The sequence below is a fragment of the Rattus rattus genome, chromosome 12 (genome assembly GCF_011064425.1).
Source record: "Rattus rattus isolate New Zealand chromosome 12, Rrattus_CSIRO_v1, whole genome shotgun sequence".
Classification (NCBI taxonomy): domain Eukaryota; kingdom Metazoa; phylum Chordata; class Mammalia; order Rodentia; family Muridae; genus Rattus; species Rattus rattus.
Window position 1 is genome coordinate 21,911,362 of NC_046165.1, and position 23,014 is coordinate 21,934,375.

Below are 23,014 nucleotides of genomic sequence, written 5' to 3' on the forward strand. Positions count from 1 at the left end.
GTCCTCTCACGTAGTAAGATTCCTGTAGTGCAAAGAGAGCCAACCCTGATTTTGACATTTAAACAGCAAGATTCATATGAAATAGGACAAGCAGTTTTGACCCCATGGAAAGCTTGCAAAACCCAGTCTTCCCAAACATTCTGAACTTGGGTAGGGATTTTGTTTTCCAGAGTTTAATAGTGCTCTACTAGGATTTTGGGAGGTGGGGGGGATATCCATTCTAGGCTAATGTGTCCAGGATAATAAAATCTGGGATTCCCTCCAAAAATCCAGTGGACAAGTGCCAGTGAATATCTTCCTTCAGCGCCACAGGGAACTAGAAAATAAGCATGCGTGGGGGGGGGGGTGGGGTGTCAGGAATTCTACTCTGTAAATGTATGCTCTTTCTGTCCCCAGACTGACACACATGCTGATCCTCTCTCTCTCTCCTCTCCCTCTCTCTCTCTCTCTCTCTCTCTCTCTCTCTCTCTCTCTCTCTCTCTCTCTTCCTTCCCTTGGGTGTGTCTGTGTGTGTGTGTCTGTGTGTGGTGTGTGTGTGTGTGTGTGTGTGTGTGTGTGTGTGTGTGTGTAAGATGGACAGTAAATTTATTTACATGCTGGGGGACAGTTATTGCAGAGATAGGATTTGAATGTATAGAGTAAGGAATCTACTTCATGGAGCAAATTCCTCCTGAAGATAGAGGTGAGAGGGAGGGGAAGGGGCAGGGAGAGGGAGTGAGAGAGGGAGAGGAGAGAGTGAGAAGAAAGAGAATGAAAAGCACAGGCAAAGGGATTACTTTTGAGATTCAGAAAGGGTAACTATCTGAAGGAGAATCACAGCTACCAAAGATTCAGATTCTTATGTTCCACTGGTTTTGTTTCTTCCTCTCCCTGTTTCTTTAACAGTTTATGGTTTCTTTCACTGACAAATTTTCAGGTCTTAATTTATAGAAGAGACTAAGTGCAAAGTAACCATAGTGAAGAAACCAAAACAAAGAGAACACAAAGAAAATAGAAATAATGCAGCAACGTTTCTCCTACCACAGAGACGTGACTTACTTCCACCTGCTGCGATTTAACCCACCCGAATCCTCAAGGTGCGGGCAAGGAGTCCAGAGACGGCTGAGCTATTGTACTACGTGCTACGCTGTAGGCCTTTTAGGTAAGTATGCTGGAATAGAAATTGATTCAGTTTTCAAGAAAACAAACTTCCTGAAAACGTGGCTAGGAAAGTGATGGTTGTAGGGCATATTTAGAAAACACATTTTATAGTTCTACTTTAATCAAAATAAGAAACAACTGACTTGAAGTATAAAACTCCTGTAAGGCTTTAGACTCCTGATGTGTAAGTGTCTGACAGAGACACTGATTCATTTCCCTTCTCCTTGTCAGACAAATAGAGAGAAAGTAAAATAGTTCTCTCCATGGCTAATTTATACTTGTTTCTATTCCAATTTAATAAACAAAGAGAAAAATCTACCTTCATCCTATGCCCAGACACAGTTCTCTCAAACAAGTCCTGTGTTGAGTTTGACCCCAGCATAGGACAGCCAGTGCTCCTGCAGGGAGGCTCCTGCCAAGACCTGGTTGCCTTCCTAATTCATTAATACAGATTATTTCTTGTGACTAAATACTTCCTATTCTAACTCAATAAGACTTCCTTTATTTGTATAAATCTCACTTCTCTAAGTTGAGGTAAGACAAGATCTTTTATAAAGGGGAATGGAGAATTTTGCATATGGACTTGCCTTCTTTTCTATAGATTATTGAATATAACATCTCCAAGAATGTGAACATGAAGGATTGGGACTATACCTCGATGATAGAGAAATTCCCTGGCATACTGCAGGCCCTAGGTTCAATTTTCAGTACTGATATAGAAGAGGCCACAGTATGTGTGTTAAGGGAGATGGCCAGACTGAATATATCAAACAGAAGTCACTGAAATACCTTAGGCAAATAGCTGGGTATGGTGGAAGAGATGTGTGTGCTTACTAGACACTGTTGGCAAAAGTCCTAATTTATCGATTCTGAGAGGGAAGGATAGAAAGAACCCTACCCACTCTTCCATATACACGTTCATCTAGTTCTTACCCTCAATATCTCTCTAAGCTCAAAGGTACTTTGGTGATTGGGTTGACATCCCAAATAGCTCTGTGCTTTGGGTAGTGTTCCAAATATGAGGTACATTAGAGTGCCCACCTTCCTCACTTAATTTCTCTTCTAATTCCTATGACTGGCCGATGGCATTTGGTTCCATCTAGGAGAGCTCCTAACTCTCCAAAGGGGATGTTATGCTGAAGACCTGGAGCTATGGGGGTGAAGAATAAAGACCATTGCTCATCACGACATAATTTTCAAGGTCACATTGCCTGAAAGACAAGATACCTGCTAATGAAGGACCAGAGGGTCAAGGCTCCATTTTGATTACAAAGGTCAAAAATCTATATTTTCAACCAATCTTTTCGAATCCCTGTTTCATTGCTTCACCTTTTCTTTCTTGGACTCTCTAGGCTGCTCATTATTTCCCAATGGGACAAGAACATTTTCATCTCCATCTTTTTCCCAAACTGCCCTTCTAGTCTAGAATTATTTACGGTTGACATATTCAAGAAGGAGGGGGAAGAACTTTTGAAGAAAATTCTAATAATGTTTTACTCTTGAGAAGGAAAATGACTCCATTGAGTGTCCTGAGATACAGACTCAAGAATAAGATTAAGCTTTGGGAGTGGAAGCATAAAAGAGTAAGGAATGTGCGACCCATTGTCTTTAAATATCTTTAAAGCCTTCCGGGAAAGAGAAAGAAATGTAGCAAATCAGCTAAGCAGAAGCTGATGGCCATTAAATAAAACAATGATAGATAAAGAAACTTCCAAAAGAATGATAATAGATAACAAAAATAAAGAAAAATAATGGGAAGGGAGCCTTAGTAAATATCTGAAAAGAAGGCACAAGAAAATGTAAACAGAGCAATAAAATCCACAAAAAAGGAAGTAAATAGACAAACAGAAGTGTCTGAACATTTCAGTCACAGAAATATGCTAAGCAAAAATGCTAAGCTTCAGAACTGAGGGGAAAAAAATCTCACTAAATAGAAATTTTACAGAGCAAGGAAACACAAACCAGAGGCTGCTTGGTTAAGTGTGGAGCAGAGCTGTGGAACATTGTATGCTGTTCTATTCTTACTAGTTGTTATTTACTCCATCTTCCCAGTGCCATAACTGTAAAATGAAAATGGTGGTAAGACCCACTGTAGAAAGCTGCTGTACAGATCCTGTGGATTAACAAGTTCAATGAGATGAGATCCTTGTCTGACACACGACCTATGTGAACCTTTGATGATATGAACATTGTTCCAAAGAACCAAGACAACATGAGAAATATCATATATAATCTTTGCAAAGGAATGATAGCAAATTTGGAGGAGAAAGACAATACTATGTCTAGTAGGAATGTGAGTATAGCTAACTTTGCTTTTTAATATTTCTTCAGCTAAGAATAAAATTACATAAAATAAGATCTACAAAACAACCTCCAGACCTAAAGCTCAGAGAACATTGCAGAAGAGGTGCTAGAATGATTGTAAAATCCAGTGGTTTGGGGAATTTGCTGTGTGGATTTTTCTTCTAGTAATACCAGAAGCTACAACATAAAGTCTCACCAACATGACTGCTTTAGAAGCTGTACAAGGTCGACGTCAGTAGACATGCTAAAACCCATGAAGGAGAGACCAAGAGGCCTCAACCCTATACAGAGAACTACAGGCAACTAAGGAATGCTGCCAGTGGGAGGAATAGTCTTACTGAGGGAAAAGTACACAGATTCATTATTCCATACCAAATAGTCAGCCCTGAAAATATACAAGGAACATTGTATAGGCTGAGCAAGTTACATTTAAGTATTTATATATTTGGAGATAAAGAGGAGATATATAGGAGGGTTTGGAAAGGAGTAAAGGGAAAAGTTAAATGATGTAATTATATTATAATCTCAAAACCTGAAATAAAAATTAAAAGTTCTATACCAAATACAGGGAGGGAGGGTTACAACATAGATACTAGTAACACAGAAACCATAGTTCTTATCAAATACTAGGGGACTTTACTAAAGTCCCATGAATTCTCATACAGTGATGATTAATATTCTGGATTGAGAGATATCTAATGGTGTTTCTGGGCATGGATCTATGAGGGTGTTTCCAGAAACAGTCGGCATGAAAGTCAAAAACAAAGTAGAAGACCCAAGCCTGGTGTGGATGGCACCACCGAATAGACTGGACACTGGCAAACAAAAGCGAAAGGACGAAAGCCTTAGGCGAGTAAGGTCTCCTTGACCGGATGTCCAGTTGGCTCCAGACATTCATTGTTCATAAACACCAGACCACAGACTCTATGAGCATAGACTTGCGTCAACAATTCTTTAAGGAGTGTCCCGACCTTTAGCCTTGGAATGGACACGTTTGGTTCTGCAGTTCTGAGAATCCCAGCTTCTTTAACTGAACACATACTGGCTTGTACAGCTCTGTAGCCTACAGGTAGCCACCCTGAGACTGTCCTGACTCTCTGTGTAACACAAGCTCTAAAATTAAACGTATATTTGACAGACTCTGCTCCTCTGGACAACACTGACTACTGTTCTTGTCCAATTAAAATATGGAGTCAGTTGTGCATGGAAGCACAGGCCTTAATTCCATCACAAAAGCAGGTGGATCTCTTTGGGTTCAAGGTCATCCTGGTCTAAACAGTGGGTTCCAGGAAATTCAGAGCTACTTAGTGGAGCCCTGGCTTGAAAACAAACACCACCAACAAAATCATGGAGTCGATACCTGCCCAGTGCACTGAAGCAACCTCTTTAATTCCTTCCAACTCTGCGATTATGAGACTCAGTAAATCATGTATTAGTCAAGCTTAATCCTTAGTCTCATGATCTTGGTGATGTTAAGAAGTAATGTGTTAATTTACTCTCTCCAAAGGAACATTACAGAATAACTAATCTAAACAACACATGTCATTACTTTAAGTAAGAACAAATTATGCTTCTGCAAATAGTTTTTGCCTTAAATCTGGCCATCAATCATCTCATAATTAGCGAAGAAAATGTTTTCCTCCTTAATTATGAAAATGTTCGCATCTATGAATAAAAAATGGGAAATAACGATCTAATATGATAAATGTAATATACTTTCTTAACACATGATTCTAGTTCTCCACTTTCCCAGCATTTGGTAACATTCTGCTGCTATTGTATTCTTCTTCCAGGGCCTTACAAAGCTTCAATTCACATAAAAGTACAGTCAGGACCCTAAGCTTGACTGTGAAAGTTCTCTGTGTCTATGATTACAGCTGGCACGGCTTACCAGGCCACCTGTTATCAATTACTTTATTTACCATTACAGACTATTTTGTCCTACTTCATGAAGCCTTTCAAGTGAGGGTTGACTGCATTATTTTTTTTTCTTTCTTCCTTCCCTTTTCACTTTAAATCAAAAGAAACTAAGAAAGCAATGGGTTTCTTCTTCTTCATTTTTTTTGTAATTTTTGCCAGCCAGCTAATGATTCACTGGAAAGTGAATAAATCTGTATCTTGTATCAGGAAACCACTAATCAATCATCTCTTTCAGCTTATACCTAGGAGCTGTAGTAGGGGCGATGAAGTTGTGGGTTGCCAGTTCATCTGTGTAACGTTCTATCTCGGTGCCTCTGTCAGCTCTTTCTGTTAAAGACATTTTTATAACATTAAAACTTTTTATCAACTTTTAAGGATTTAAATAAATTAAATAGTAAATGAATCTGCCACCGAAGAATTACTTATGACAGAAAAATAAAACTATACAAGATTGGAGCCATGTTTTTGAGGACATGGGTTAAAATTTGGAAAATTAATAAGCACAGAATAATGAGAGAGAATCAAAACACTCATCAGTGGGAAACTGTCCATAAGTAAAAGCAGAGTGGAAAAGGAGGTCAGTCATGAGGAGCAGAGGAGAGCACTCACCCCTTGGGAAGGAACCAAGATAATGCTGGTTTCTGCCTCCAAGGGTAGGAAAACAAACCCAAGGAGATATCCCAGCAATCATTCTTTCCAAGGGAGACCAAAACGGAGGCCTGGGAGGATCGCCAGCATTTAGTGCAAGTGCACTTCATCCTTTAGATAGACCACTTCCAATTCCTTCATAGATTTTGTTTCCAATTAGAACATTAGTGCTTAATTCATTTTTTAATCTTGTTAAATTATGAATTAAATGAGAAATTTCTTAGCAGCCAACATAATTAGTAGACTCAAAAAAAAGAGGGAGAGAAAACTTTAAAACATTTATCATTAAAAAGAAATGCAAGTTCTTTATTTCATTAGGAAGTTGCAAAATATTTCTCAAAAATTCTTAGCTTGGCACTTCTGTGAGACTCCTGACAGGGGGAGTGTATATATCTCTGATGTTCTGCCTGTTCTTGAGTCATTTCCCCTTATTGAGTTGCCTTGCCTAGCCTCTATATGAGGGCTTCCGCCATGTCTTGTTATATCTTATTTTGTCCTTCGTGGCTGTTGTCTCTTGGAGGAATGCTCTTTTCTGAAGAAGAACAGAGTAGGAGTGAATCTGGGATAAAGGGAAGATAAGGGGACCTAGGAGCAGTGGAGGGAAGGGAAAGTGTAGTTGGGATGTACTCTATGAGAAAAGGCTTTATTTTTCAAACAACATGCTTACATTCAAATTTATTTTATCAGCATTATGATACACATAATCAAGTCTAGTATGACCCAAGAAAATGATGTCCTACAACTGCCTGGCCAGGGGTAACAGCAGGCTCACAACCTGGAGAAGACCAGGCACTAGCTATGTATGCTGTCCACAGCCTGGAAAGAAAGAGCTCCATTGTAAGAGGCTGTTGTGGCTTACTCAAGAACGTTGGATTCTATGTTGACTTTAAAGTTACATAGTTAATAAGATAAGTTAATGAGGTATCTGTCTTACATCCTCTGCCAAATTTTTAGAGCTGTGAAAGAATGAGGAGAAAAAGAGTATTGGATGGAACTCTTAGCTCTTCCCCAATCACCTTATTGCATTCCACCAGGAACCTTGCTAGAATGATAACTGATTAAACCTTTGAAACTGTGAGCTCCCAAGTAAGTACCTCTCTTTAAGAGTTGCCCAGGTCATGGTGTCTCTTCACAGCAACTGATTTGCCTTATTTCAAAATATTGTGTCACTGGTCCCCAATAACAACCTTGTTCATTGCTTATCTCATTTCTTGAAGTTTTCAGGTCTAATGCAAACACATTGGACAATTTGTAGTTTTGTTTTCCCTTGTTATAAATGTTAAGCTACCCCTTTACAGATGACATCGCCGATAAAACAATTTCAGAAATAGCATTGGTTGAGATTAGATAAACAGCAGTGTGAAGAAATCTCCTGCCCACTGTTGTTACCAGATTTACCAAATAAGGAGGTTGTGCTGATGGCATTGGAGATCAAAGATCCCTCCTGATGACTTCCCCAAAGAACTGAGTCACTGATGTTCCTGTGATATGGTCTTCCCTGTGTTTCGCAAGTCAGTGACTCTTAACTGTAGCTGGACTCACAAGGGTCTTGAAAGACAACTACATTCTTAATATTATATTCTGCGCTATATGAAATACTGGGTTGATGATGACGATGATGGTATCACTTGATTATCCTTCCAGTCTTCCTTTCTGTGACTCAACTGGTGATTTAGTAGAAATCTAGTAAGTGCAAGCTTTAACACTGGAATGCATGCTGTCCAATTCTGTAAAGTGCATTGAACATCATTTAGTACTGACTAGAAGAAGTCAGTTGTGGTATAACATTACTGAGTTTTAAAGGGTCAAGAGCAAATGCGAAATTCTGATTGAAATTCTATTCTTTGATGCAGAACAGGCTCTAATGTTTTAACAGAAAATAATTTACCTCCCTCATAGATAACCTAGACTCTTCTAAACGATGATGCATATCAACCTTACTACTCTTTTATCTTGAAGCACAGTATTCAGAAAATAACCTCTTGAACCAATGAACACCAGCAATCTCAAGTATGACAAATATAGAATTCTGCATCAGTTTAATGATGGGTCTCATTATCAGATGACATGGCTATGCATTACTGATGTGTCAGAAGAGGGCACATTGTCATTATGTACTTTAGTCATCAGTAAATATTAGTTCAAATATCTCATGTCTGTGGTAATATATAAGCGTAAAGGGCCATAAAAGTTCTGTTCCATTACTCACCTCTAGTGTTTATATTAATCAGCCTTTCTAGTTCAATTATGTCTCTGTTCTAAGTGAAATTGAAGGTGATAAAATTGATATGTAGCATTTTAGGTGGACGTGCTAAAGCAACATATGCTCTTCTGAAAAGCTCTATGAAATCTCCCTCACAGGGCTGGTTTCTGTTTTGGTTGCAAAGATATTAAGAATGGACAGTAAGTCAGCAGAAAAAAGGGTAACTGTGTCACTGATGTCTATATTCACTCTATAAAGGAAGGTGGCCACAAACATTCTAGGGCCCTGAGTGACTAGGCGGCCTGTCAGTGATCTTCCTCATCAATGACACCAGCATGTGTTATCCATAGTGAGACACACAGCATTAGAAGAAAAAAGATAGATCCTTGAGCTTGTGGAACTCTTACCCTAGTAAGAATACAAAATAATTATGGTATCGCTGCAAATAGGAAGAGTATAAAAATGAGAAATTATTCTGATATATGTCTAGGATAGATGCTTCTTAAACTCTTCAGAAAACTTTCTTATGCTGAAAACAGGAATATTACATAAGATGCTTTCTTAGATCTCATAGCTCTGAAATATCAAAGAGCTTAGACTTTAAAAAATGTTAAGGCTGGGTATGGTGGCACAGGGCATAATCCCAGTACTCAGGAGTCAATAACAAGTAGAACTCTGGGTTTAAGGCCAGCCTGATCAGCATAGTGAGTTCCGGGACAACCAGGACTGTGTAGAGAAACCCTGTCTTAAAACCAAACAAAATCAAACCCATAATGATCTAGGCAGAATATCTCAGGATGGTTGTTAAGTATGGATTCAATAGACACATGGACATTCAGTGTAAGGACCAGTCTCCATGGCCTGATCAGGAAAGGCACTGAGCAAACTGACAGTGAATGACTGCAGCAGGGTGGAGCAGACCGAGACTTAAACCTGCTTTCTGGACTAGAAACAGCTGTGAGGATCCAAGGACAGAGATGACAAAATAGAAGCAGTAGCATGCTACTCAGCCAGTAGCTCTAGAGACTGATTTGTCCAAGATCAGGTTCTGCCCAGGTCTAGAAACTGGCTCTCAATGAAAATGTGCCCCCAATGTGAGGAACTAAAGTAGCTTGGATCCTCTTAGGTTATTTGCATCATATTATAAGTTATTTGGATGTATTTTTAAGCTGAGTATAAATGAAAAGACAAATACTATATTACCATGGTGTGTGCATATGTATTTTATACTATTTAAAAAGTTATGCTAAATTCTTCTTATGAGGTAACTGGGGAAGGGGGGATACACAAAATTCAAGGAAAACGTTGAGTTAGAAAGTAGATGTTTCTAAAGAAAGAAGCAACTGTGGACTTCTTTTCCCTAAAAGTGGAGGACGTGACTATAAGATTCATCTCTAAGATTCCACCCTGGTGCAGAATTGAGGGATATATAATCATATTGGCTATGCGCTGATGTCCAAGCTCCTCCCCAAGGAGGCGATGCTGAGGTGCAAGTTGTGAGTTTGCCCTGCTGTGGACATGAGCCTCGCTTCCTCTGAATGCACTGGGAATATTAGTCTGTCACGAGTGAGCAGTCTCAGTTTGAGTTCTAGCCTGTGTGCCTCACTCTTGGGTAAGGCACCTCTCACCCTAGTTGACGCTCACCAAATCCTGAATTCTGCACTATGCTGTAGCCAGTAGTGATGACCCACACTAACCCAATCTATAGCAAGCCTCTGTTTCTTTAGCTACTAATAGAAAAGGCTAGATGGCTCCAATTAGAAGGGTTCTTTCGGTCTTTATCCATTGCTCCCAGGGACAGCTCCTGTTGATATATTTATTCTAAAAGTACCAGTAAACAGCCCTGAGAAAGACTCCAGGGTGGCTTCAGGTTCTCACTAATCACACAGCAAAATCATATATTGCCCTCTAGTGCTTGGCAGCTGCCAGACTCTGTTTCCAATCTTAGTCATGACCTCTTCCTAAACTCTGATTGGGTCAAAAGCTCTTATAGGGTAGAAGATTCAAATGCCACTTAGGGACAGTTCTGAAGTCTTAGCTTCAGTGCTAGAGAGCAACCTACAGCAAGCTATACCTTTCTGTTTACAAACATAGCACCTGACACTTAGTAAAACACTCACGTGTTCTATCACAGTTTTTTGGTCTGAGAAACCCTGCTCTGCTTTCTGCATTTCTGAAAATCAAGACATTGTCTGGGATTTATTCTTGGCTGAAGCCTCCCAAGAATTCACTTATAAAGTTGCTCAGTAGTTAGCCAATTTGTTTCCTTGCAGCTGTGGGTTGAGGTCTGTTTTGCTCCTAGCTATCTACCGGAGTCCACCCACAGCTGCTAGGGACTGCCCACACTCTTTGACTCACGTCTCTCTATCTCCAGGCAAGCATAGCAGATCCCACCCATCTTTGAATTACACTGACTTCCTCTTTTGGCATCAACCAGAAAAATTCCTGTACTTTGAAAACTCTCCTGTGACTATATTAATCCCACCTGGACATCCAGACATGTCCCTTTTTTAATTTATTCAATTGCCATAGTTGAGTTGAATTGCCCCTGTAAAAAACACATTCCAGCCAAAGGCAACACAATGTCAAATAGGGTCCACTGAAAAAGGATAAAGCCAAAACCACCACCACAAGGGTGGAGAAGTCCTAATACATGACGATGGCGTCGCCATGACAGGCAGAAATCTGCCACAGAGGTAGACACGTATGGAGGAAGATGGTTCAGGAAGAAGGTCCTGTTGAGGCTAAGGCAGAGACTGAGCTGATGGAGTGGTAAGCCGCAGAATCCCATGGCTCCCTTGACACCTTCAGGACTTACCAAGAGGAAGGAGAATGTTCTACCCAGATTCTGAACATGGTCCTTGTGAGTTTTTCAGATATTTTTGCCTCCAAGTCAAGGAGGCAATCAATTCATGCTGTTTTAAGCCACCCACGTCTGAGTACTTTTCCGAGGTGACCTTAGGAAATGGAGACACTGGGTTGATAATTCGATTTTCCATCATGGCGGCAAACTGCCTGAGAGAACTGAAAGGGAAGAACAACAGTGTATTGTGGCTTGCGGTGTTAGGGGTTCAGGTCAAGGGTATTTGGATAGACTATGGTGACGAAGGAAAACAAGCAGCAGAAAGACCATTTACGAGAGAGGGAGAGGGAGAGGGAGAGGGAGAGGGAGAGGGAGAGGGGAGGGAGAGGGAGAGGGAGAGGGAGAGGGAGAGGGAGAGGGAGAGGGAGAGGGAGAGGAGAGGGAGAGGGAGAGGGAGAGGGAGAGGGAGAGGGAGAGGGAGAGGGAGAGGGAGAGGAGAGCGAGAGGGAGAGGGAGAGGGAGAGGGAGAGGGAGAGCGAGAGCGAGAGGGAGAGCGAGAGCGAGAGCGAGAGCGAGAGCGAGAGGGAGAGCGAGAGCGAGAGCGAGAGCGAGAGCGAGAGCGAGAGCGAGAGCGAGAGCGAGAGCGAGAGCGAGAGCGAGAGCGAGAGCGAGAGAGAGAGAGAGAGAGAGAGAGAGAGAGAGAGAGAGAGAGAGAGAGAATGAATCCCAAAAGACACATCCCAGTGACTCACTTCTTCCAAAGAGTCTCCAGCACATGAAGCCCCCACAGCTTCCCAAAGAAGCAGAACCAGCTATAGGTCAGCATCATGGGCCCATGGAGAGCATCTCACATTTAGATCACAGCATACAACACATAACACGCTAGCACCATGGAACAAATTCAGAGGTTCCAAGGATTATGAAAGTTGGACTTTAAGATATAAGTTTTCAGAAGTCCTGCTTATAATTCATACCATCCATAGCTTTTACGAAGAACTCGTCCAAAATTTTTCTGCTCTTGGTTACTTTTCTTTTTAATCATCTTCTCACCAAACAGGATACAAATCACCAATTGTTCCTTGGCTCAAGGCACTGTCTTTATCTTCTCAGAGGGATTTCCCTTCTGTTGGCTGTTACTATTTCCCTCCCAGAAAGTCAGGAGATAAACAAAGAAAAACCCCCAAATTCTTCTTCCAAGTTTCCAACGCCGCAGTTGGAAGTGCATTTATGTAACTCAAGCACCAGAAGTCCTTTACATGAAGGCTTAGTTGTGGCTACAGATTGCCCGAGAGGCCCTTGTGCACCGTGGAAAAGTAGAGAATCGCTTCTCTTTAAATGATACCATGTGCAAAGCTGCAGCCCTTGCTAAACACAACATCTCAGTTGTATCTTGTTTCATCAAAAAATGATGAGTTATGAACATTGCCTCTCAAATTCTCAACCATCTCTGTAATTCCCCTCCCTTGAAAGAAGGATACAGGGGCTCCCTGCAGCCACAGTTAACTTTTGTGTGTCTAAAGTCCATCTTGATCTTCAGTCAGCCTACCCCGCTTTCTTCTCTCTACCTACAGAACTTTGTGTAAACTTCCTTTTTGCACCCTCTCCAGTACCTAACAAAGGTGGATTCTACTCCTCTGCTAAAAGTTTTCCCTACACTGAATAAATACATTGTGCTCTGTGAGAAGAACATTATTCAGTTCTGATCACTAGTTCCGTGGACTGGGGCCTAAGGACATAGGTCTGACCAAAGACAGCTTCTCTCTGTGGTCTGCATGGAAAGACTACATAGGAGGCAGAAGTTGAACAAACATTGCTGGATCATTGGCGTGTATGAGCATGAAGTCTGCCAGTCTTCTAGAAACTGAGAATGTGGAAAAAAACGGCAGGTAAGAATAGAAACGAGATGACTCATGCAGATAATAAGTGGCTGTCATGTGATAAAAATCATAGTGAACGGAAGCCACAGCTCCAGAAAGACAAAAGTACTGAGCAGCGAAGATGGAGAAACGGAGAAGCTGAGACGATGCAGTGCTGAGGCAATGACAAGAGGAGCGATGTTGGCTGCCTCCCAGGAACAGCTGAAGTTGCTCGTGAGCCTGTAGAGCTACTGATTCAGCAAGATTTCAAGCAATAAGACTCCATGACTGGGGTACAAAGACTGTTCTTAATATCAATCCAGGCCACCTAAGCTTATAGAGCATTGGCTTAATATCTCTTTTTTAGTATTCCGTGTGTTACATCTTCAAGTAGGACCTTAACCTCGTCCAAAACGAGGTTATTAAATTATTAAATTTCAGATAGAAAAGTCTATCATTGCTTGTCACTTTATTAGAGGCATGTTGATTTTGTAGGGGAGATTTCTGATATTACAAATTATTTAACACAAATTGTATAAGCTGCGAATCCTAAGAGTCTTCAGATCGCTTAGAAAACGTGTAACACAACGTTTGGTGCCATCTCTTACAAATATTTTTCATTGTGGCTATAACATACTAATTTGTTCCAAAAATATTGTAATGTAAGGCAGGTGCGTAATTGCAACCAATGTAAAAAGAAATAAGGAATATTTCTCATGATCTCCTTCAAGTAACTACTCCCGTGCTCCTTGGTAAAGATTTATGCGATCCAGTTTGATGCTTGTTTGGCGTTTTCCTTTTGTGGCTTTTTTGTTCTTTGCTGTTATCATTGCTTGATACTGTGACTGTAAATTCGGTCCTTTATATGTTCATTACTGTTGCTATAGATCAGCTCATTGTATGTGTCTAATATATTATAAAGGATATTTGGGTTAATTAACTGTGGTCTGGTATAAACAAGATAAGGGGTTCCGGTTTAAACTCCTACACGTAAAGAGCCGTAAATTGTTATTCTTGTCTACGCATGGGAGAAGCCTAATTGCACTAGAAATCAACAGCTTTTCTTGAGCCCTTCATAGAACTAAAGCTGCAAAACAAGCTCCTACTTCAAAATGTGGAGTCTCTGGAGAGCCCAAAAAGGCACAGCTGAGTTCTACGCACAGGAAACAGCCCACTAGCGCCATGAACCAGCATCTAGATTTAATCATGACAAATGATAGATAATGCACAAGGTGGAATAGCCCGGGAGTAGACTTTCCTCCCGGTTTTCACAGGATCCTTCAGGAAAAAAGGAAAGAGAGTGCTGTGCTTTTCAACCAATCCCTCTCTGTGACAGACATTCTCTCATGGGATAGGTAAGGGGAAGTTTCAGATACTCTTTCAGCTGAAGGGAGGAATTCCTCCCAGTTGTATCCCCTTACAGCCTTCTCATCACACTGGAGAAGAAGATGGGGAGTTAAAGGATCACAACTTCGAAGAAGTAGATTGGGAGCACTAAATCTAGAGATGGGGATAGGAAAGTGAGGTAGGGCAGGGATGCTCTACCAATGCATAAACACTTTGTGAAGAAAACTTGTGAGTCACAAGGTCCCTAGTATGCAAGCCTCGTGAAAAGCTGAATTTTCATTTAGAGATTATAAAATGCTCTCCTTCTCACATTTACCACATCAGCAGGGCTCCAACATAATAGAACTACTTTACAGTTGAAAAATCTGCAGAGCCAAGGGTTTTTCTTTTTGAGAACTAATTAGGGAATCCCCTAAATCAAGAGTGGACAGAAAAACAAGGGCATTATAGAAATTTAAGAACTCCGGCATTTGCAGTCACAAGAAACATAAACAATATAGCCAAGTGAACGGGAAGTTTCCTGCTAAAGGCCTGTTTACCTCAGCTCTAATCAATTGATACAATATGTCCAACACTGAAGATAATTACACACAGGGTCAAAGAATTGGCCTCAGCTCTGACACAGATGTGGAAATTCTCAGATAGAGAGTTAGAATAACTGCATATTAATGACTCTCATAGAAAAGGGAAATAATATAACAGTCAAAGCAAATTAATATTGTAAACAGAGGCATGGAGTCGGGTGGAAGTGGGGTGTAAGAAAAAAATCAAAGGAAAATAAACAGGGAATCAAACACATGTTAACAGCCTTCAGTGTGCTCATTACCTACAGGAAATAGCCAGTGTAAGTGTTAGTCAACTTCCAGCTATATCAGTAGAATTAAAAAGCAGCAGGAAGTGTGAAATAATGAGAATACATGTGTGTGCTTTCATATTACTTCATATATATATGTTTGCATATTAATCCATATATTCATATATCTGAATTCTGCAGGAAGAACAGAGGGAAGTATAAGAAAGTTTTGAGGCAGATAATGCATACACGTACCTGTCAGTCGGTGCATAGACATGTGTATTTCCACTGGTGTTGCCTAACTTCACCTTTGGAAGATCATGCCAGGCTGCCCCAAGCCTTGAATACCAGTGAAGTCCTTTCTCTCCAAACCTGACTTTCTCTCTTCTTGATTATAGAGTTTCTGATGGCTGTGTGATATCACTGATTGGGGCCATCCTCTGGCAAAATAATTCTTCCTATCTTTTGTCTTCTATCTCATTTGTTTGTCTTTATCTTATTATCCATGGGATCTCTTATATAGTCTAGGTATAAACGTGTGTCCATCCAGTCTGCTCCTGGCTCGCCCTGTTGATCCCACAGAGTGCTGCCAACATCCCACCCCTGCTGCTCTTCCTGCATGGTCAGCGGGTGACGCTCAGAAGGATATCTAACCCAAGGGCTGCCCTCGCCTCTCTGGACTTCTCTGCCACCTTGACCCCTTAATCCCTTAGCACCTTGTTAGTTCCCCAATGCTCTCAAGCAGATATTTTCATCTTTCTCTCGACTTTGCTAGCTCTTTTCAGCACTAGAGTTGAACTGAATTATCTTATCTACTATTACCAGGAGTGGAGTCCCAGTCAGATGGAACCTGCTGGTGAAGCTCTTCCCACTCCGCCTGTAAAAAGCTCAAGGGTGTAGAACACGCACAGCACAGCATGGGGACAATGAGGACTGACTCAGAGCTCACTCTTTAATCTTCTTTTATATAAAGATTAAAATGGCTTTGTATACAATACTTAGTGTTTCAATATTCCAACTTCTGTTTAAAGTCCTGGAAATGTGAAGTGAATATCTACTACTGTATTATATAGAATCCATTATTTTTCTAACATTCCTGTGAACCTAAGGAGAGATCTCTAACCACACGGTGGGACTTAGGATAGAATAAATGGGATAATTGAGTAGGGAGCTAGCAAGAACTAACCAAACCTTTTGGCATAGGTAATTATTCATAAATAATTCATTCAGTCTCAGAGTCATTATTTTGGAAACTCAGGCATGGATAAAAAAAAGCCCATGGCTATATCTGGGCAACTGGATACACATCCTCACCTGCTGTAAACAACTCTGCTTGCTGAAATGAGTTATGATCCAATAACTCAACCCGTATTAATTTTACGTTGAGCAGTTTCTAAAATGCAATGTTGTAATTTCTACTAGATGTGAGAATTTGGGGCTCCAAAGAAAAATTTCCTCAAAATAACTTTTTTAAAGATTATAATAGCCTCCCAGTCTCCATCTGCTGCCTCAGAGTTAGCCCTATGGAACAGCTCCCCATACCCAAATTCTGCCCAGGGAAAGCTGGTCTCCCAGAGATGATGTCATTCTTAAGTTCACAGGTGAAATGACCACTTTTGCTCCAATAACTGGCCAAAAAGGGACCCATCAGGAGACCACAGGGCACAGGAACTGCTGAGAAACTGGGGACAGGATCCTGCCGGTCTCTACCTGTACCCCTGAGTTAATCCTGTGGCAAAACTCTCTATATCCAAATCCTGCCCTGAGATAGTTGGTCTTCCAGGAGTGCTGATACACCTAAGGTCACAAGCTCACAGGCTCGCAGGCTCACAGAAGGGACAGGAGATAACCAGAGGGCAAGGGCCAATCACAAGAATAGAATCTAAGCCAAAACAAAAATCAAGGCTACTTGGCATCATCAGAACCCACTTCTCCCATTACAGCAAGTGCTGGATACCCAACACACTGAAAAGCAAGATTCAGATTTAAAATAACATCTCATGAGGATGGTAAATGACTTTAAGAAGAACATAAATAACTCCCTTAAAAAGAATACAGGAAAATACAGGTAAACAGGTAAAAGCCTTTAAAGAGGAAACACAAACATCCCTTAAAGAATTATAGGGAAATACAAGCACCAGTAAATATCTTCAACAAAATTATAGAAGAAAACTTCCCTAATCTAAAGAAAGAGATGCCCATGAACATACAAGAAGCCTACAGAACACCAAATAGATGGGGCCAGAAAAGAAATTCCTTCTATCACATAATAATCAAAACACCAAATGCAAAAAAAACAAAGAATAATAAAAGCAGTAAGGGAAAAAGGTCAAGTAACATATAAAGTCAGACCTACCAGAATTATACCAGACTTCTCAACGGAGACTCTAAAAGCGAGAAGATCCTGGTCAGATGTCATACAGACCCTAAAAGAACACAAATGCCAGCCCAGGTTACTATACCCAGCAAAACTCTCAATTAATATAGATGGAGAAACCAAGATATTCAATAACAAAACCTAGTTTACACAGTATCTTTCCACAAATCCAGGCCTACAAAGGATAATAGATGAACAACTCCAGCAAAGAAGGGAAATTACACCCTAGAAAAAACAAGAAAGTAATCTTCTGTCAAGAAACAAAAAAGAAAATACCCACACAAAAATAATTCCACCTCTAACAACAAAAATAACAGGAAGCAACAATCACTTTTCCTTTAGATCTCTTAACATTAATGGACTCAATTCCCCAATAAAAAGACATAGACTAACAAAATAGATACATAAACAAGACCCAGGATTTTGCTACATAAAGGAAACACACATCAGTGGCAAAGACAGACACTACCTGGTAAAAGGCTGGAAAAAAAAAATTTCCAAGCAAGTGGTCCCAAGAAACAAGCCAAAGTAGCCATTCTAAAATTGAACAAAATTGACTTTCAACCAAAAGTTATTTTAAAAGATACAAAAGAACACTTCATACTCATCAAAGAAAAAATTTCTACCAAGGTGAACTCTCAATTCTGAACATCTATGCTCCAAATGCAAAGGTACCCACATTCTTAAAAGAAACTTTACTAAATCTCAAAACACACTTTGCACTGCATACACAATAATAGTGGGAGACTTCAGCACCCCACTCTCATCAATGGACAGATCATGGAAACAGAAACTAAGCAGAGACAAACTATCACGTTATGAACCAAATGGATTTAACAGATATCTATAGAACATTTCATTCTAAAACAAAAGAGTATACCTTCTTCTCAGCATCTCATGGCACCTTCTCCAAAATTGACCATATGATTGGTCACAAAACAGGCCTCAACAAATACAAGAAGATTGAAATAATCCCATGCATCCTTTCAAGTCACCATGGACTAAGGCTGATCTGCAATAACAACAAAAATGACAGAAAGCCCACATATACATGGAAGCTGAATAACGCTTTACTCAATGATAACTTTGTCAAGGAAGAAATAAAGAAAGAAATTAAAGACTTGTCAGAATTTAATAAAAATAAAGGCACAATATACCCAAATATATGGACACAATGTAAGCAGGGCTAAGAATAAAACTCATACCTCTGACTGTCTCCAAAAAGAAACTGAAGAAAGCATACACTAGCAGCTTGACAGCACATCTGAAAGCTCTACAACAAAAATAAGCGTACACAAAAGAGTAGTAAACTGCAGGAAATAATCGAATTCAGGACTGAAATCAACCAAGTGGAAACAAATAGAACTATACAAAGTATTAACAAAATCAGGATCTAGTTCTTTGAGAAAATCAACAAGATAGATAAACTCTTAGCCAGACTAACCAGAGGGCATATAGAGTATCCAATTTAACAAAGTCAGAAATGAAAAGGGAGAGATAAACAACAGAAACTGAGGAAATTCAAACAATCACCAGATTCTACTACAAAATCGTATACTCAACAAAATTGGAAAATCTGGATGAAATGAACAATTTTCAAGACGGATACCAGGTACCAAAGTTAAACCAGGATCAGATAAACCACCTAAACAGTCCCATAACCCCTAAAAAACCAGAAGCAGTCATTAAAAGTCTCCCAATCAAAAAAAGTCCCAGACCAGATGGGTTTAGTGCAGAATTATATCAGATCTTCAAAGAATACTTAATACCAATACTCTTCAAACTACTTCACAAAAAAAGAAACAAAGGAACACTACACAATTCATTCTATGATGTCGCAATTATGGTCATACCTAAACCACACAAAAACCCAACAAAGAAAGAGAACTTCAGACCAATTTCCCTTATGAATATTGATACAAAATTACTCAATAAAATCTAAGAAACTGAATCCAAGAATACATCAAAATGATCATCCATCATGATCAAGTAGGCTTTATCCCAGGGATGCAGGGATGGTTCAAAATATGGAAATCCATCAATGTAACCCACTGTATAAACAAACTTAAAGATAAGAACCACATGGTCATTTCATTAGATGCTGAGAGAGCATTTGACAAAATTCAATACCCCTTCATGGCAAAAGTTTTGAAAAGATCAAGAATTCAAGACCCATACCTAAACATAGTAAAAGTAATATACAGCAAACCAGTAGCCAACATCAAACTAAATAGAGAAAAACTTGAAGCAATCCCACTAAAATCGGGAACTAGACAAGGCTGCCCACTCTCTCCCTACATATTCAATATAGTACTCCAAGTCCTAGCCAGAGCAATTAGACAACAAAAGGAGGTCAAAGAGATACAAATTGGAAAAGAAGAAGTCAAATTATCATTATTTGCAGGTGATATGATTGTATCATGGCTGATAAACAACTTCAGCACACTGGCTGGATATAAAATTAACTCAAACAAATCAGTAGCCTTCCTCTACTGCAAAGATAAACAAGCTGAGAAAGAAATTAGGGAAATGACACCCTTTACAATAGTCACAAATAATATCAAACACCTTGATGTGGCTCTAATCAAGCAAGTGAAAGAGCTGTATGGCAAGAACTTCAAGTCTCTGAAGAAAGAAATTGAAGAAGATCTCTCATGCACATGACTTGGCAGAATTAATATTGTAAAAATGGCAATCTTGCCAAAAGCAATCTCCAGATTCAATGTAATCCCCATCAAAATTTTAACTCAATTCTTCACAGAGTTAAAAATAGCAATTTGCAAATTCATTTGGAATAACAAAAAACCCAGGATAGTGAAAACTATTCCTAACAATAAAGGAACTTCTGGGTGACTTACCATCCCTGACCTCAGGTTCTATTACAGAGCAAATCATGCAAAAAACTGTATGGTATTGGTACACAGACAAGCAGGTAAACCAATGAATAAATTTGAAAACCCAGAAATGAACCCACCTCTGGTCACTTGATCTTTGACAAATGAGCTAAAGCCATCCAGTGGAAAAAAAAGACATCATTTTCAACAAATGCTGGTTTAACTTGTGCTCAGCATGTAGGAGAATGCAAATGGATCCATTCTTATCTTCTTGTACAAAGCTCAAGTCCAAGTGGATCAAGAACCACCACATAAAACCAGATGAACTCAAACGAATAGAAGAAAAATCAGGGAAGAGTCTTGAACACATAGGCACAGGGAAAATTTTCCTGAATAGAACACCAATGACTTACGCTCTAAGATCAAGAATTCACAAATAAGACCTCATAAAATTGCAAAGTTTCTGTATGGCAAAAGACACTGTCAATGGGACAAAAATGGAAACCAAAAGATTGGGAAAAGATCTTGACCAATCCTGCATTCAATAGAGGGCTAAATATATGCAAAGAACACAAGAAGTTAGACTCCAGAGAAAAAGTAACCCTATTAAGAATGGGGTACAGAGATAAACAAAGAATTCTCAACTGAGGAATGCCTGAGAAACACCTAAATAAATGTTCACCATTCTTAGTCATACAATACAAATCAAAACAACCCTGAGATTCCACCTCACACCAGTCAGAATAGCTAAGATCAAAAACTCCAGCAAGAGCAGATGCTGGCAAGGTTGTGGAGAAAGAGGAACACTCCTCCATTGTTGGTGGGATTGCAGACTGGTACAACCATTCTGGAAATCAGTCTGGAGGTTCCTCAGAAAATTGGACATTGAACTACCTGAGGACCCAGCTATACCTCTCTTGGGCATATACCCAAAAGATACTCCAACATATAACAAGGACACATGGTCCATATGTTCATACCAGCCTTATTTATAATAGCCAGAGGCTGGAACGAACCCAGATGCCCTTCAACAGAAGAATGGATACAGAAAATGTGGTCCATTTACACAATGGAATACTACTCAGCTATTAAAAATAATGAGTTCATGAAATTCATAGGCAAATGGATGTAAGTGGAAAATGTCATCCTGAGTGAGGTAACACGATCACAGAAAAACACACATGGTATGCATTCACTGATAAGTGAATATTAGCCCCAAAGCTCAGATTACCCAAGATACAATCCACAGACCACATGAAGCTCAAGAAGAAGGACAACCAAAGTGAGGATGCTTCAGCCCTTCTTAGAAAGAGGAACAAAAATATTCATAGGAGTAGATATGGTGTCAAAGTTTGGAGCAGAGACTGAAGGGAAGGCCATCCAAAGACTGCCCCACCTGGGGACCCAAACTTATATACAGACACCAAACTCAGACAATATTGCCGATGCCAAGAAGTGCATGCTGCCAGGAGCCTGATATAGCCATCTCTTGAGAGGCTCTGCCAGAGCCTGACAAATACAGAGGCTGATTCACACAGCCAACCATTGAACTGAGAACAGGGTCCCCAATGAAGGAGTTAGAAAAAGGATTGAAGGAGCTGAAGGGGTTTGCAACCCCATAGGAAGAACAGTACCAACCAACCAGAGCTCCCAGGGACTAAACCACCACCCAAAGAGTAAACACGGACAAACCCATGTCTCGAGCTGCATATGTAGCAGAAGATGTCCTTGTTGGGCATAAATGGGAGGAGAAGCCCTTGGTCCTGCCAAGAATTATGTGTATGTAAATGGCTTATATGTGAATTATATGTATTAGACATATATTACATAGATAGTTGACAGTATGATGCTGTTTGACTTTTACAAATATCTTTGCTGTTATTTAACTCCCCTTCTTCTGTATTTATCTTCCTATGGTTCCTAACTAGAGCCCCTCATTTTCTCAATTCCCCCTCCAACGATCACATGTACCCTGCTATCACCCCTCTATTGTTCATCACTCCTGCAGTAATCCCTTCTTATTTTCCCAGTTTCTGTGGGAAAGATTTTTGATTTTGGGGAAGAAAAAGATAGTGGGATGAGACCAAAAATTAAAAAAAAAAAAGGTAATACGAATGATTACCTTTCTCATAGCTGCGGAGAAAATGTTGTTAAATATTGCCGTGTGGGAATCAGAAGTGTGACAAAATAGTTTTTATTTTACTCTAAGTCAGTGAATATAGTAGAGGTATTTTATAACTATGATACAATTTCTTTTATATTGACCCATTGTGTGCATAATTTGTCATCTTTAAAAGATGATGGTCATAAATGTATTGCCCTTGTGCTCCCTAAAATACCCTAATTGACATCAACTGCAGGATGTGTCCATATTGAACAAAATTGTAGGAACCAAATAAGCACAATTAATCTTCAATCACTGAAGTCTGTGTGGAGGATGGGATTTCTGATGGTGAACTTTAGTAAATTTCTGATCCTGAGAGATGGACGCTATACAAGGTCACAAGGGTCATCTAAAGTCAACCTCCTCATCTAACAAATCAGAACGCTGGATCCCATAGGATGGTAGGATGGTTTCTAAGATCACATACTTCTTTAGATGTAGAACAGGCATAAAATCCCAGACCCCCTGACTACACAAATGGTGCTTCTAACAGGGATTGTCAATTGTTTTTAAATAGGAAGACTTCAATCTAACAAGCAATAAGTTCCCCAAAATATAAATACAAACCACAAGGCAGCTGAGAGAACAAGCAATCGGAATCTTAATGAAATCAGGATGGGCTTAA